The sequence below is a fragment of the Andrena cerasifolii genome, chromosome 7 (assembly GCF_050908995.1).
Source record: "Andrena cerasifolii isolate SP2316 chromosome 7, iyAndCera1_principal, whole genome shotgun sequence".
Lineage (NCBI taxonomy): Eukaryota > Metazoa > Arthropoda > Insecta > Hymenoptera > Andrenidae > Andrena > Andrena cerasifolii.
In genome coordinates, this window is record NC_135124.1 from 12,809,053 (window position 1) to 12,824,732 (window position 15,680).

The window sequence follows — 15,680 nt, forward strand, 5'->3', positions numbered from 1 at the left end:
CGAGAGTTCAGAAGTTCGTACCGAACCGAGAAATTTCACTTCACTCGTCCCAGTTGTAGCGCCGAGTAGATTCGGATTCGAAATTTGAGCGCCGACAGTGGATGCTCGTCGTCTTATTTCTCGAAGGGAATTGACGATTTTTCTATGGAAGGATCGAAGTGTCCGCGTAGGCGAGTAGTTGCAGGTGTTTGAAAACTGTTAGCATAGGGATCGAAGGTGGAACTATTGATCAGCGATGGGCTATCGAACGATCGAGTTGGTCACCTGCCCAGGTGAGCTCACGACAGCAAACTGAAGGCAGAACCGAGACGGAGATCGGTGGCCGGCGTTCGTTCTGCGGTGTGAGCACTGACCGTGCACGGAACACCACAAAACGCACGTTTGTTCGGAGTTGAATTCAGCCCATCGTGTTCCCCGAGGCGTGCACCGACGGGACTTCCCCTCTTCGCATCCTCGACATTGTCAGTCTCTCTTCGTCATATCGCTTCGGTGCAGGTGAAATTAAAAAGAGAGAGAGAGAGAGGGAGAGAATAGGAATACCTGGAGGTTTCTAGAATTAATAGACGTGTCTAAACGAATGTAACGTAATAAGCGGAATATTACGAATGCACGCGCGTGGCTCGCGTTCCACTTGGCGTGAAAACAGGGTAAACCAATCCGACTCCCCCAGCTATGAATTTCCCTGCTTTATCGTGCGCAGATGTTATCGGAGGGACGAGATAACATACCGACTATACTTCTTCCATGGTATGCGCGTGCCGGGCCAGGCGAGTCTGCATACCTCGTTTGCGATTCAGTTGCATCCATGCACCTGGGTGTTATCACCTTCTAATCTTATCGATGCCTCGCCTCTCGTACCTACCGCGAGTTCCGTTCGTTGAACTGGTCCGGCGTGCTAGCGATATTTCCCGAGCCGCGTTCAGATGTCGCGGCACGGTAGTCGTTTACTACGCTGGTTTAATTAAGAGGGAATTTATTAAATCTCGAAAGATAAGCATATTGCGAAGACCCGTCGTAATTATTATTCCCGTATACTCCGGTCGTATTTATTATCCCCGTATATTCCCGTCGCAATTATTACTCCCTGGCAGAGAAGTTGCGCGATTTCAAGGGGGGTGGGGGCGCATAAGGTCGATGGAAACGCAGTCTCCGAGTGGATGATTCAGAGATTTGAAAGAACACCGTCGTTCTTTAAATCGACCGTTTCAAGTTCCCTGGAGTTAAATGAAATTTAAAATGAAGGGACTGATGGAGTAGGGAGCTTGTCTATTCCATGAAAGACAACGTGACGAAGGAGAAACGTAGGAATCAAAGGGGCGCCTCGTCGTGTCCGCTGTTTCAATTGCTCGTTAATGCACCCGTACCCTTCGGTGACTCAGTGGATCGGACTCCACGGTCACGCGTACGCAGGCACCGAGATAGCGAGCAGATTTTATTTAAGGAAGACAGGTCTTTCTTCTCGCAGCACTCGTCCCCTTGGCCGAGCGTTACGTGACGGTTACTGCAAGAGGCAGCCACCGGTCAAAAACTGCGCGGCATGGTGAATTCCAACAGGACTGACCTTTCCGTACCCTTTTACGTACTTGAGGATGAGGTAACTGTACACGCGGCTTTTATTTCCACCGTGTTCACAATGGATTTCCTGTGTACCCATACCTCCCGAACGTAACGCGTACGCGCGTTCATCTTGGATCCTGAATCCTCCTTCGTAACCGCTACTCGATTTTACGCTGCCTGCTCCTTGCTCATGCGCCGGCTGCCTCACGTTCGCCAGGCTTTATTGCGCAGCGACACAATATCTTCCGCTTACTCTGCGCGGTGATATTCGTTAGGATCTGGCCAGGGAGAACTCACGAGGAAGTGCATTCTTCAAAGAGAAGCCTGCAAGGTGAGCCGTGGAAAGATGCGCGAGGATGAAACAGCAGAAAGAACCGGGGGGAGTTAGTGGGATACAAGGGGAAGAGTTATGGAGGTACGAGGGAATTAGGAGACGCCGAGGATGGATAGGGGAAGATAGGAGCGGCAGAAAAAGGGAGGGGAGGGTAGGAAAATACAGAAGAGGAACGAGAAAGAGGGGCGAACCACGAAGGTAGGTACAGGAGTGGCTCAGGGGGGTCAAGAAAGTCAGGAAGGGACAGGGAGTTACACTGGGCATTGCGGCAAGTAAAATGTCCCGCTCGCATGTTGTCCTCCAGTGACAAAAACGTATCTTCTCGGGAATAGAGTAATTCCCATTGGACGTCCAGTCGTTAAGTACCGGCGGCGCGCGTATTCGTCTCGCGTGCCAATCGCATATGTATTCGTATCGTGGATTTTCCTCTCTATTATCTGATCCTCATTCTTCTTTTTTTTTTTTATACGATAACCCGTGGATAGCAACGAGATCCCCGCGATCGTGAAATCCAACTCGTAGACCTTGGCAACACTTATATGGAATGCCAGGCATAAGAAAGTATCCGAGAAATTCAATGATACTCACCTAGAGAAGAAACTCGTTTCCGTGGGCGGAATATGAATGAAATGTCAAGGATGACCCGACGAAAAAGATGTTTAAAGCATCTCTCCGCCCCGTCTAGGATTTCATTGAAACGCGATCGAATGAACTGGAAGATCACTCCGCATCTCGAAACGTTACATTATGGAGTACACTTCGGTAATTTATCACCGCGGCTACCTGGGATTCTTCATCTCCCATCTTTTTTTTACCACTGATCGCTGCGGCGAGCATCTCAGGCATCCTCTGGCGAAGGAATTCCTGATACATTGAACGCAACGAGCTACGGAACGTCCTCCTAAATCTGCCAAACAAATCATTCTCCTCGGACCGTTAGCCTGCACAGAGCTACCCCGCTGAACGTCGTGCATCCAACAGTCAGAAAGGAGCCCCCCTCGCGATTTTCGTCCCTTATCGACAACCTTCACCCCCGTATCTCTATGCGCGCTGGTCCAGCCAGCCATTAGTATCCCCCGATATCAGGGACAGATTTCATCGGGAGCACCGCCAATTAGTCGTCCCCGTGCTGCGGCCATAATTCGTCCCTCATATTCCCCCATTTATCCAGTTTCGCGGGCTTTTGTGCCCGCGCTGGTGTGCCGTCCGGCAAAAAGTGAAAGACGAACGTTACCAAAAAGAGCTCGTTGGTACACCAGAAGGAGTAGCAGGTCGGACGAAGGAGGGATAAAAAAGAAAGGAAAGGAAAGAGGAAGACCACGCTGGACGTCCTTTCTTCCAATGCATAAGCGTGCCTTGGTACAGGTATTAACCTCCCTCTCTATTCCACCTCCCCTCTCTCTGTCCCTCGTGCTCGCTCTCTGGCTATAGTCATCGGAGTCTCTTTTAGGGACCGTGCTAAGACTGCCAGATGAAAGTATATAACCGGTTCGCAGCTGCAGCCAGACTGGAGACTGGGCATCGGCCAGCAACCAACAACCACGCACCATGGCACATCTCCAGGCACACACCATGGCGCCAGGGGCGGATTCACCGTTTCAGTTGCACACGAACCGCGAGCATTTCGAAGCTCGAATCCCTCGGCTCGGTTGGTTCAACCTGGCGGATACGAACGGACGATCCGGGAGAGAGATCGACGGGTGTAGGGGCAGGTAGTACTCGTAAAAATAGAGCGAAGATGTCCAGAGTACGTAGATCCGCGAATTCACCTGAATAGGGAAACGGAAAGATAGGAATGGCAGCTTTCTACGAGAGATTTACACCTCGGTTTCAGAGATAGTTCGAGACACCGTGTATATGTGATCGTTTGCGATGAAACGCAAGTTCCTTCGTTGGGTATTTCTGATGTCTCCGGTACGTGACTCTTGGATTGTATCTTCCAGTCGATTTGGTCAATTTACGTGGATGGCTGTAGACCGAATTGTTTCCGAGGTGTGGCGCATCGAGATGATACTGCAGCCTCGCACTGGAAAGTCACGCGATCTGTTAATTATTAATCGTACAGTTTTGTATCAGAGTTAGGTTTCGGAGTTAACTTTTGCGAGGTACCTTGAGGTGGACTCGTTGGTACAACGTTATTAAATACTTTAGCTCTTTTCGTCATTCGAAGTTCGCGGTACAAACTGACCGATCAACTTTTTGCGACCGCAAAAAGGACGGAGGAAATCGGCGAAGCGTTTGGCTAAAGTGTACCGGCGAAACTTGAGGAATGCCTTGGTTGCAGAGTTATTCGTGGCTCCGATAGACGTTGGCGAAGTGAGAATGAAACGGAGATTGCAAGAGGACGTGCTTAAAATATACTTGAATATAATTTTCCTCGGCTTCCAAAGTAGTTGGTGTGTGTGTGTGTTTATTTAATCGCGGAATCGCAGGGAAAATTATTTCCACTACTTCTGATCTCTTTCCCTATTAGCGAACTGCGTTACACTTTCTCCTTCGAACTTTCTGAAGGAAGAATACGTATCTCCCTCGAGTTCAAGAGGAATGAAGCAATTTCGTAGAAAGCGAACGATTTCCTGAATCACACAGGCCAATAAATTCAAATTAAGAGAAACTTGTCTCTTGGAACAGTTTTTAGATACGTATTTCCTTCACCGGCGACACGTACTAATTCCCCCATGAATTTCAACCGAGCATAATTACAATCCCAAAGTCCATACCACTCCAACCCATTGAACTAAGCAGGTCGAGAATGCTACAAATACGATAGCCGGTTATTCATCATGCCCGCGTCAAAAGCAATCATCAAAAACGCATTATATCATCGCGCGCCACAAAGTAGCACCTAGCAGAGTAACAAGGCGAAAGGAAGTGGTAATATTTAAAGCAGCTGCTAATTAGTCTTTTCCTCCCCGAGACCGATGCCGAATGATCGACTTGCCCGCGGGCCTAGCGAAGGGCTAACAGAATCGCAGCGGAGGCAAAATGAAAGAGGAACGAAAAGAAAGGAAGGTTGAGAGAATCGTCGAAGGACTTCGAAGAGACTCCACCAGGTGAACTTCGCGAACCTGCTCGTTGCAAGGCTGGTCGCGATAAACATGTACAACGTTGTAAGCGATGAAGGACACGAGAATGCACGGTGGTTATCGTCGACACATTAACATGCTCGCTTACGGAGATAATCATGCGTGGTGCTTCCCTCGGCTCCTTATGTTTAATGGTCGAAGCGAACCGAACGAGCTCGATCCACGATGATGGGATGGAAAGCAAAGACCAGTCGGAACGTTATATCAACATTTGAGGAACGGCCAGATAATCGTCGCTCGTCATTTTTCTCCGCCTTTAAAACCACGGAGCACGAGATTTTTGCGCGGCGGGCAAACAGTTGGGAACTGGTAGAGTAGGCACCCATTGAAAAATGGGGGGTTTCTAGTACGCAGCGGATTTCATAAAATTTCTTCTTTATTATCGCAAATACAAGGAGCGTAAATATAGCGAGGATAAGGCACGATGCATAAAACCGCGGGCTCTTGATTGTTGGGAGTAGATTACCCGACGTCTACTTACACCGCGAGTCTCGCGGAATTGTCTGACGCATCGCGTCGCGAATAAGTATTACGCGAAATCGTTTCTTGGAAAGCAAGGACTGCGAGATCGAGGGAGGGACTTGCTTCGCGTGTCCTTTTCGTAAATCCCTTCGCCGTCCATACTGGCAGATAAGTTCGCACGCGACGTCATCGCGCGGGCATTTGGAATTAATATTCTTCTACGGAATTTCTTATCCGTTTCGTTTGGGACTTATAGATATCGTAACTCCGCTAATTGCTCGAGAGAGCAAGGACGCGCGATCAGTTGCTTTCCATCTTAAGCACGGTTAGCATGCCTCGCGATGTGTAATTATCCTTGCAGCCTCGAATTTATCTTCGTAATTTCATAATAGATGGAACCCGCGAGCCAGGCACGAAGTTGCATACAAAGTACACCGGCGCGCACGCAACAGCATCTGCGGACAGCTGGAGCACATGGGAAAGTAGCGTGACCCAGGTGTCAGGGCAGCCTTCGTCAAATTTACTTAGCCTGACAGCATCTGGCTTTCCGTTCGCAGTACAATGCACCACGGTTCTTTAGCGGCGTGGCTCGCTGCGCATCGATTATTAAATAGTGCTAATGCATCGACGGATGAATACTTAATCCCGCAAGTGAATTATTCCCGCGCTCTGTGCGGTAAGAATCCGTTTGCCTGCGACTCAGCCACGAATACTTAACTGGAGAGGCACGGATTATTTCTCAACCTTCGTTGACATCGCCTAAGCGTACCAAATTTCCGAAGCACTGGCTCGTAAAGCGAAAGCAGCGACATATCGGTATTGTAACGCATCTCGCGTTCTATAATTTTATTCCATTTTCCTCGAGCCGGCGGTCTGCGGAGTAAACAGGTCCGAAATACCAGTCTGGAGCCTCGAAAGTGAGCCGTCCGTACAGGTCTTTACGGACCCGCGTTTCTACGCCGCTTTCCCCTTATTCGTACTCATAGAACGTTCCGGCACAGGTTTCCCCACGAAACCCAGAACACCCTGTATCTTTCCGTTGATCTAACGTCGGCACTCCCCGGGAACAGGTAGCCGCTGCTCGATCCGTGCCACATTCCCTGCAGAATCTTCTAATATTTTATACGGCGCGGCGAGCGAGGAGCAGAGGCGCGCTCACGGCGCGTCGAAGGCGCGGTCCCAGGCCGGGCGCGTCTCCACAAATCAGGAAGCGCTCGATCCGAGCATGAGGCGAGGCACAGACGAAAGGGACTACGGTTAGGGCATCGCGGGCAGCGCGCGCGAGGGAAAGGGTCCGCGGAGGCTGCAGACAGAGGGAAAGGGCGAGAGAGAAAGGGAGTAGCTGGAAGAGGTGAGGAGGTAGTGTCGCCCAGGTGCCCGACCGGCCTTTGCCGAACTCACCTCCACCTCCTCAGCAGGCCCCGGCTTCTCTCCTCGCCCATTCTCTCTCTCTCTCTCTCTCTTTCTCTCTCCAGGACACGCTCCTCCGGCTGTTTCTTGCTCGCTAGCCCCGTCCGCTCCCTCAGTCTCTCTTTCTCCATTCCGCGAGCCTCTTCCTAACCTCTCGACGGCTCCCTCGTCCTTTCCTCTTATCCGTGCCATTGGCCATTAGCGATTGCCGTCCACCGTATCATCAGGCCCCGCAGTAATGGGACCTCTTACGATCCTCCGGGCCCCAGTCGTTCGTCGCGCGTCCAAGTCGAGCCGTCCCCGTGTCCTCCGCTCGTCCGCGGACCTCCACCGTCGCTCCTGCCACGTGATTTAGCGGATTACGACCGCGACCTTCCGTCTGTCGGATCTACGCTGCTGATAACCCGGACACCAGCCAGTTCACCGACTCCTGGCCGACGAGCCAGAGGCTCGTGCCTGCTGCGCGAGTTCGATGCGACCCGCTGCTCCTTCTCGCCCGGGCTGTTCAGAGCTGACGCGGCCAAGTGTTCTGTGAGTGATCGGTTCGGTGGTACCGTGCCCCCTTCGCCCGCTATCGGTGTCGAGTTGATGGAATTTGTCCCACGAACCGCCTGCCCGCTGTGCCCAGTGATATCGAGCTTGTGGGTGTTGGATTTCTCCGTGGAACCACGATGCTGCCGCGGTGAATCACGCGAGCCGTCGCGTTGTGCCGGCGCCGAGGTTCGTGGCGCGCTGGAATCAGCTCGGATCCGCTCGTCCGGTTAACGAGGGGAAGAATTTTGAGCGTGCGTGTCAGCGAGAAGCTTCTCCCGAGTCTTTCTGTCGATCAATCTTGCGCCTCGCCACCTGGCCGGCGTTCGCGGTTCCCGTGAGACCGTTCCGGATTTCAATTTGCATAAACGACGCGGGGGCACGCTTGAATTTCACTTACTCTAGCTTGTTAGCCAGTTTATAGGATAACGTAAAACACGGGCCCGCAGTAAGCGCGGTTTTAACGACCCTCGCTGACATTCGCTAATTGATCGTATGATCGATAGGCGCGGCTGCGCTGCTGCCAGGAGCTTAGCGAGCATTCGATCCAGACGATACCCGTCTTCGTTAAAAACTACTTGCTAATGAAGCTGTCGAAAATTGGACTGATCCGCGAACGCGCCCACGTCGGGGCCAACTCGAATTCGGATAATTTCAGATCGACCGCGGTCCAACCGATGATTGCAGTAGCGTTCGATCAGATGACATTCCAGCCGCACGTGTCACGGTGATTTAATGATGGCTGACCTAGAAACGCTGTAGCTGGAGCCGACTGACTCTACTCGCGTCGGATGGACGCGGCGATGAACAGTCGACCTTGAGCATCGAAAGCGTTGTCCGTTTTCCACTCTTCACTTTTTAGTGAAAATTCATGAAGCTGCGAAGAGTTTTGGCCGCTCAGTGACTGGTATCTGGATTTAAACGATGATCTCATTCGCAGTAGTTCTGTCCGATAGGATTGGTATGTTAAGATGTCCCTGTTAACGTCCAGGTCGTCTGTATTTACAAATTCACAATCATTTTTTCTCTAATTTTTTTCAAAATCGATTTACCATCGAAACTAAAAGGTTCTTAGATTTGGAGGTGTGGTATTATTTGTTGTTTCCGAAATCGAAGCTTCGTTCAGTTACCAGGTACAGAGGACTGGAAATATACAAACCTCTGTCCGCGCGTGCTTCCGCATACTTCATTATTGTCAAACCCAGTTTACGATCAACTGCTTAACCTGTCGATACCTCGGTATTTCGCTGTCCGCCGTGCGGTTAGATCGTTATTGAGTGTCAGTCAATAGATTGCGTCATTATATTTACACTTCACTCGTATATCGAATTATATCCATTATAATTAAACTCGAATAGATCATTTCATTCGGTTAAACGGATTTTCGTTAACTTCGATGCTATTAAAATAGAGTGTCCACTGGGAAATTTCCTCGCAATTATGCAAATTTAAAGTCCATAATACTTGGTCCGTCGAAAACCAATTGCTCCTCCTCGAGTACGCTGAATGTAATACCATTTTGAGAAATACAGAATTATATTACACTCGAACGTCAATCGGTATGAAACAGAAATCACACTGGAAATTCTCCTTTCATCTATCAACCGAAAAATCTCCCTCTGCCAGGCGATAAATTTCGAATGAAATATCTCCTCCCGACACAGTGTAACCGGTCAGTCGAATGAAGTGGTGGCAATCGGTCCCACAGATTTTGTTGCAAAATTCTGCAGCGGCTATTTCAATGAATTAGCGTTCGATGGACGTATTACTCGAAATTCTCGGAAAGTCGTTCTTTTACGCAGAAATCTTGTTAAAAAAAGAAATTTTGTTAAAAGAAATCAGGAGTTTCGTTTGAACGGTCTCGATCGGAAGAAAGTGTAAACGCGAAGCAGACGTTCGACTTCGCACTCTTGCATAGATTAAAGATGTACAGTGAAAGAGTGATCATTTTACACGCGGCTAGAGAAAAAGTGCAAAAAGTTCGAACATCGACCAGGTGATATGGTGCTGTGCAACGCGTAGAGAAAAGGCTGTCGAACGTGCGTTCTCTTTGCGATCTACGTGGCCAGGGTTTTTGTGAAACATACCGGAAACAGTGGCGACCAGATGGGAAGTGATGTCTACCTATTATGGCAGAACCGTTCTCGAAGAGATACGTCACAGCTAAGGTACGATGGCTTTTCTGTTAACCTCGATGAAATGAAAGCAAATTGACACCCTGTTGTAAAAAAAAATATTCAACACCCTCATACTAACTCTTAAATTAGAAAATGACAGCTTTCTTAATTACACTATGCGAAGCCAAAAATCATACCTTTCAAGACGAGACTTTAAGGGGTTAGCTACCTTCAGGAGGTAGAATAAGAATCATTTATTTGGCAATTTATTTCAGAATGTACATGCATATATTTATGCAATGGTTTTTGTATTCAGATGAGGGACACTTTAACAGGTTATTATATTATGTTTTGGTATAAAAAATATTGAGTTATTGGAAAATTACAACTGATTTACCGGAAGTCGTTTTTACACCGGTGACCACGAATTCTAAAAAACCGCTTCACCAATCTTTCTGAAATTTTTTAGGTTTCTTCTAGACACTTATTTTTAGCTAGAAATACTCATTTTTCATCCATAAAATAAAAACTATGCATTGGAAAAACAAATGCTTCGATTAAAGACTAGATTCGAATGTCTAGAAGAAACCTACAAAATTTCAGAAAAATTGCTGAAGCGATTTTGGAGAAATCGTGGTCGCCGGTGTAAAATCAGCTTCCGGGAAATCAGCTGTAATTTTGCAATAAGTAAAAATTTTTATACCGAAGCATAATATATAATAACCTGTTAAAGTGTCCCTCGTCTGAATACAAAAACCATTGCATAAATATATGCATGTACGTTCTGAAATAAATTCCCAAAGGATCGATTCTTTTTCTACCTCCCGACGGTGGGTAACCCCTTAATCGATTTACACGTGAAATTTTACACAGCTACGTTAAGCATCAGAAAATTGGAACGAAATCAATGGTGTGGAGGATTCTAAAGATCCTCGTGCAACGATCCAAAGCGTAACAAGGCACAGCGTATCGGGGCGACTGTTCGGGCTGACGTTCCGCAGTAGCGGGCAGCATCGGGGAACGATTTTCGTCGGTCATTTGCAATTAAAAGAAACGGTCGGTCTCCCTGCTTAACCATACGGGTTACGAAATATCACGAACCTGGCATTGACGTATGCGAAGCTTTTAGCTGCCTACGGTTATACGTTCGAGGCCTTTTAAGTGCAGGTCCCAGCGAGTATGTAATTTTCATGTACGATTCCCTTCCCACCCGCCTCTTTCCTCTCCTCCGCCGTTCCGTTCCTTTCTTTTCCTCTTCCTCCGAATGGGTCCGAGCGAAACGATCGGGGTATGCACGCGCGCACGGCCAGCACACGATCGCGCGCATTTACGCTTAAGTTCGACGGTCGCGTGTACGTGTGCGTGCGGGGCACGTCTGCAAATTCAATGGGTCGGTGCACCAAAGGTTTTCTTTCTTTCAAATCCTTCTCGTTTCCCGGCGTTCGAAAACGAAAAGGGAATAAATTCGAGGATCCGCGTAATTGCCAACTCCTCGTCCGGCCTGCACGAGCCGTTTCCCCTTGTGCCTTCTCATTTTTCAACGGCGTCTTATCGGATAATCTATAATTCGGATCGGGCCGCGGGATTGAAAAATTACGGGATACTTTGATCGAACGATTCGGGTAATATTTCGCGGCCGGGCGACTTCCCGGTCGGAAGGGGAACGTCTGCGTTTCATACCTATCATTTAAGCCGGAGAATATGGGGTGCGAGACAGTCGGACTATTTATTAAATTAAGACCATAGATCGTCGCCTTCGCGCTCGATTCAAAATCGATCTAGGGTAAATGTCCCAATTACTGCCAGCGTCCCTATTACTGCCACTTCATTTATTTTGCTTAATAAACACGTAACGTATAAACAATAGTGTAAGAAAGAATTTATCACAAAATTGGGACTGTTTTTCTTATTATTATAGTACACTCTTTATACGTCTATTCTTTATATGTTACGTTTTTTTTAAAATGAAATAAATAAAGTGGCAGTAATAGGGACACTGACAGTAAATGGGACATCTACCCTATGCGGTCACGCTTTCTTCGCCTCGTTTCTGAAGCTTCCAAAAAGTATAGACTCGTGGGTCCACTTGCAATTTAACCGTGACCCGTTCGATTCACCCTTTCATCCTTTCTTAAGTTATATCACTTTCGCCCGGGGTAATTTATTTGTCAACTTCAATTCATGCCCGGCCCATAAATTGCGCGCTGCGCGAATCGCGAATTCGCACGGGAATTTTTACAAAATCGGGCATATTTCATTCGACCTTCGGCCGTGTGCGTGCTGGCCACGATCGATTCTCTCTTCCCCCCTTTTTTTTTTCGGGACATAAAAATTCTTACGCCGCGGCTCCGTCCGGACTTGAAAGAACGCCTGAGCGTACGGTAAATCTCGCAGCATCGCCTCAGCGGGGAACGTAATTGATTTCTCTGTGTATATAAGTGCTAAATGAGAATAGATGTTCGACGCGCATGCCACGGTTATCGCGGAGGATTCGATTTCTCCCAGGTGCCGAAGGAGCGTACGATCCATTCTTTTAAAGGCATTTTCAGTTTCCCTTTCGTCGCGAAACTTTTACTCGGAATTCTTCCACGTCGGGGCGTGAATTCCTAGAATGCAAAGGAGGCTGCTTAATACTTTACCACGTGTCTGTGAAAGCTTTTAATAGAAAAGAGTTAGATCGCATGAAAATTGATTAGCACTTTTCACGACGAGCTGCGTAATTATTTTTTATTGCCAATCAGTTTCCACGGTACTCGCGAGGAATTTAATACGTTGCTTTCATAAATTGCATAATCCTGCAATTTGGTGGCAGTCGATCATCTTGGTTGAATTCGAGTGTGCTTTGTGGGTCACTGTGGTCGTGCTTGCACATTAATAGCAGAGAAATGTTTTACGAGCGGCGAGTTCAGGCTGTCCGGCAGTAAAAGGTACATTCTCCTTCAGTGGTATACGCGCTATTAAAGAAACACCTCGTATTTGTTTATGTGCCCGGCTGATATACAGAGAATTCCGTGCCAGTAACATCGAACGAAAACGATTTGCATTAATCAGGTCAGGACGAAGCAAATTAACTGTGCACTTCTTGGACGTTTATTAAACATTCCAAGCTACAGAGTTCCCCAATACCATCACTGCCATCGATCGAAAATATCTACCATGAATTCTTCTCTTCTGTTGCTTAGAGATAAAACACACTTGCACCCCTAACGTCAAGTATAAAAAAAAGAAACTAAGATAGAGGAAGGTTCGATTATAATAACTAACAGTGCTCGATAGACTTCATCTTCACCTGCCCCAGGCTCAGCACTTTGCAATCGAGAAATCGATCTCGATCGATCGACAATCTCGATTTTCCATCGATGGATTCCTGTAACGAAGTTAGAATCGTCCGCTTAATAAATATGAATACGAGTTGCTCGGCTTCGAGCCTTTCAACATCAATTCCCTATCGATCACGCTCGATCTTTAATCTCCGCCGTAATCGTAGATAAAGCACAGTTAAAAATGATCCGTATTGCCGACGTTCCTTTCCACATTCCTCATCGTAGCTCCGCGAGCTGCATTCCGCGGTACGTGCCCGAGCCGGAGACCAATCAATTTCTTTGCTGGCTACCGTGGCGACTCGAGGATGCCTCCAATAAACTATTTTTACGCGCTTGGTAGTACAGTGGCCTGGCTCATGCGACTCGCGATTCGCTTCGGTACTTAGCCGCGCGCAGGACTTCTGTATTTGCATATATGCAAATCGGATTTTCAAAGCTTTAGCCCCGTGGGCGATGTGGGCAGCCCGCTTTTTCACCGACTAATGGATGTCTATCATTAGAGCGACGTCTGTTGACTAATAACTGCCGCGCGAGTGTGTTTTGCCGAGTGTCGTGGATGAAAAATGCATGTACTCCCGTCAAAATAGATCGACCTGTCCTGTAAACTTGTAATTATTTCGAGTACACGCGGCTGAACGGACTTTCAAGCAGGAGTTAGGCTTCAGGTACATCTTTCTCGCATTCCCGCGTCTTGTACCGCATTTGTCGTTAGAACCAAGTCGACTTCCCACTCGACCTTATATTGCTCAATTAGTGCTATCGCCTGCAGAGTTTTATTAAGTTTCAAAACCTCCGCCAAAATTGCTTTATCGATTTTTTAGCGAAATTTATTTTTCACTGTAATACCTATCTGAATTTTTAGATGGATGGGAATTGCACTGTCAAGATAATCTTACGCTCTGTCGGTTATCTAGCAAAGCATTTCCCTACAAATTTTTATCCTCCCTGTGACCATTGTTGCGTTTATGCATCGTCGAGAAGCACTCGCTATTATTCGCAGTAATTCTCGACATACGGAAAGCACATTGTTCCTTGTACAATGTCCGCGTAATTTAACACTCCTCGATGAGCATCATTGAGAATAAAGGCCGGTCTGGAACCATTCAACTATTTCCATTTACGCAAACGTTCGTTTTCTGCCCACCGTTGCTTTCCCCTATTGTTTTAGCGAAGGCAACTTTCAATTTCCACTCCGTCCTTCTTTTTTTTTATCCTAGCCGGCACATTACCCCGAAACTCCAACGTTTCTGTCGATAGTTTCTCGGCAGAACGAAGCAGCCGTTGCATAAAGGCTTGGATATTTTTCTACAAGTAATCGCGGCAGTTTGACACAATTTTCCACCTCGTCGATTCCACCAGTTAGAGGCGTTTCCGCCACGATGGCTGTGATAATAAGCTGCGTCGCTTTAAAAGCGAGATATTAAGAAATATCTGGATAGATTTCTAGATTGGTGCAACTCAAACGTGCTAAATCTTAACTTTTCTAAGTCATGTCACGAGGTTCTCTCGTATTTTAAGATCATAAAGAGTGAAATTAATTGTTCCGCACTGCTGGAACTCGTTGATCTATATGCTCCTACCAGATGTGTCAGAAAAAGGATACCTTTCGTGTACCGCAAATTCAAATCTAAATATGGGTCACTTGATTCAATGAATCGCTTAATGTTCGGTGCTAGCTCCTATGTAGACTATGTCGACTTCTTTTCCGGTAGTAGTTCCTCTTTCAGTTGGAAGTTCTTCAGACACTAGTGTCAGGAAAATCCTATCACGTCGTTGTAACTGTGCTTTGTATTGGGCAATGCCCGTTTAATTTTCAATAATAATAATAATAATAATAATAATAATAATAATAATAATATATAATAATAATAATAATATATAATAATAATAATAATAATAATAATAATAATAATAATAATAATAAATATAAGCATAAAAGATATCTGCGCAACTGTACAGGGCGTAAAAATATTTTTGTCGACAGACAGATTGAATTACGGAGACTTCGGAAATGAATATCACTTGATTTACGACAGGAAGAATGAAGTATCTCTTTTTCTTCGTGCTAATTCATTGTTACACTTTGTTGCGACCGTAGCTAACACAAGTACATCCATCTTACCGCACTTTGCGGTTTCTTATACCCTTTCTTATGACTTATGCGCGCACACATTAGAGATCGATCAAGCCTCCACATACGGGGTGTCTTAAAAATTCGCATTTAAGGTTGCCGGTTCACGAGGTGAGTACAAGAGCCTTTAAAGCACCGAATTCGCTGAACTTTAATAAGCAGATTTGAATAAATTCCGTTTCCAACGGGGAAGTAATACGATGTTTCTCTTGTTCCAGTCAATAAGCGATACAGTTGACATGGCGGTATCTCATGGATTTCTATTACTGCAAAAGGATACACCTCGTTCTAGATTAAAGCTCTTACCGTACTTTACACGAGGCCAACACGGAATCCAGCGTTTATATCGCGCAGTAAAAATGTTTGGAAACTCTAATTAAGCTTCGAATTTATAACCCGGTTCACCGCTTCAGCGACGTTACATCCATGCTTTTTGTAACGACGGAACTTTCATAGAATGCCACGGTGCGCCGTAATCGAATAAATAGAGTATCACAACTTTTCACTTACAAGCAAGAAGATACCTTTCGGCACGTTTATTAACAATAAAAGAGCCGGGCCTTCTGGTGTAATAAACCTACGTAACTATCTCGAACGCGTCATACAGCACAGTTATCAAACTCCCATTAAACTGTAATACACAATCTGCCAAGGAACTACGACTTCGTTTAGAGTTCCGTACAAAATTAATACAAATGCTGGAATTTCCGCAATACCACAGCCACGAAC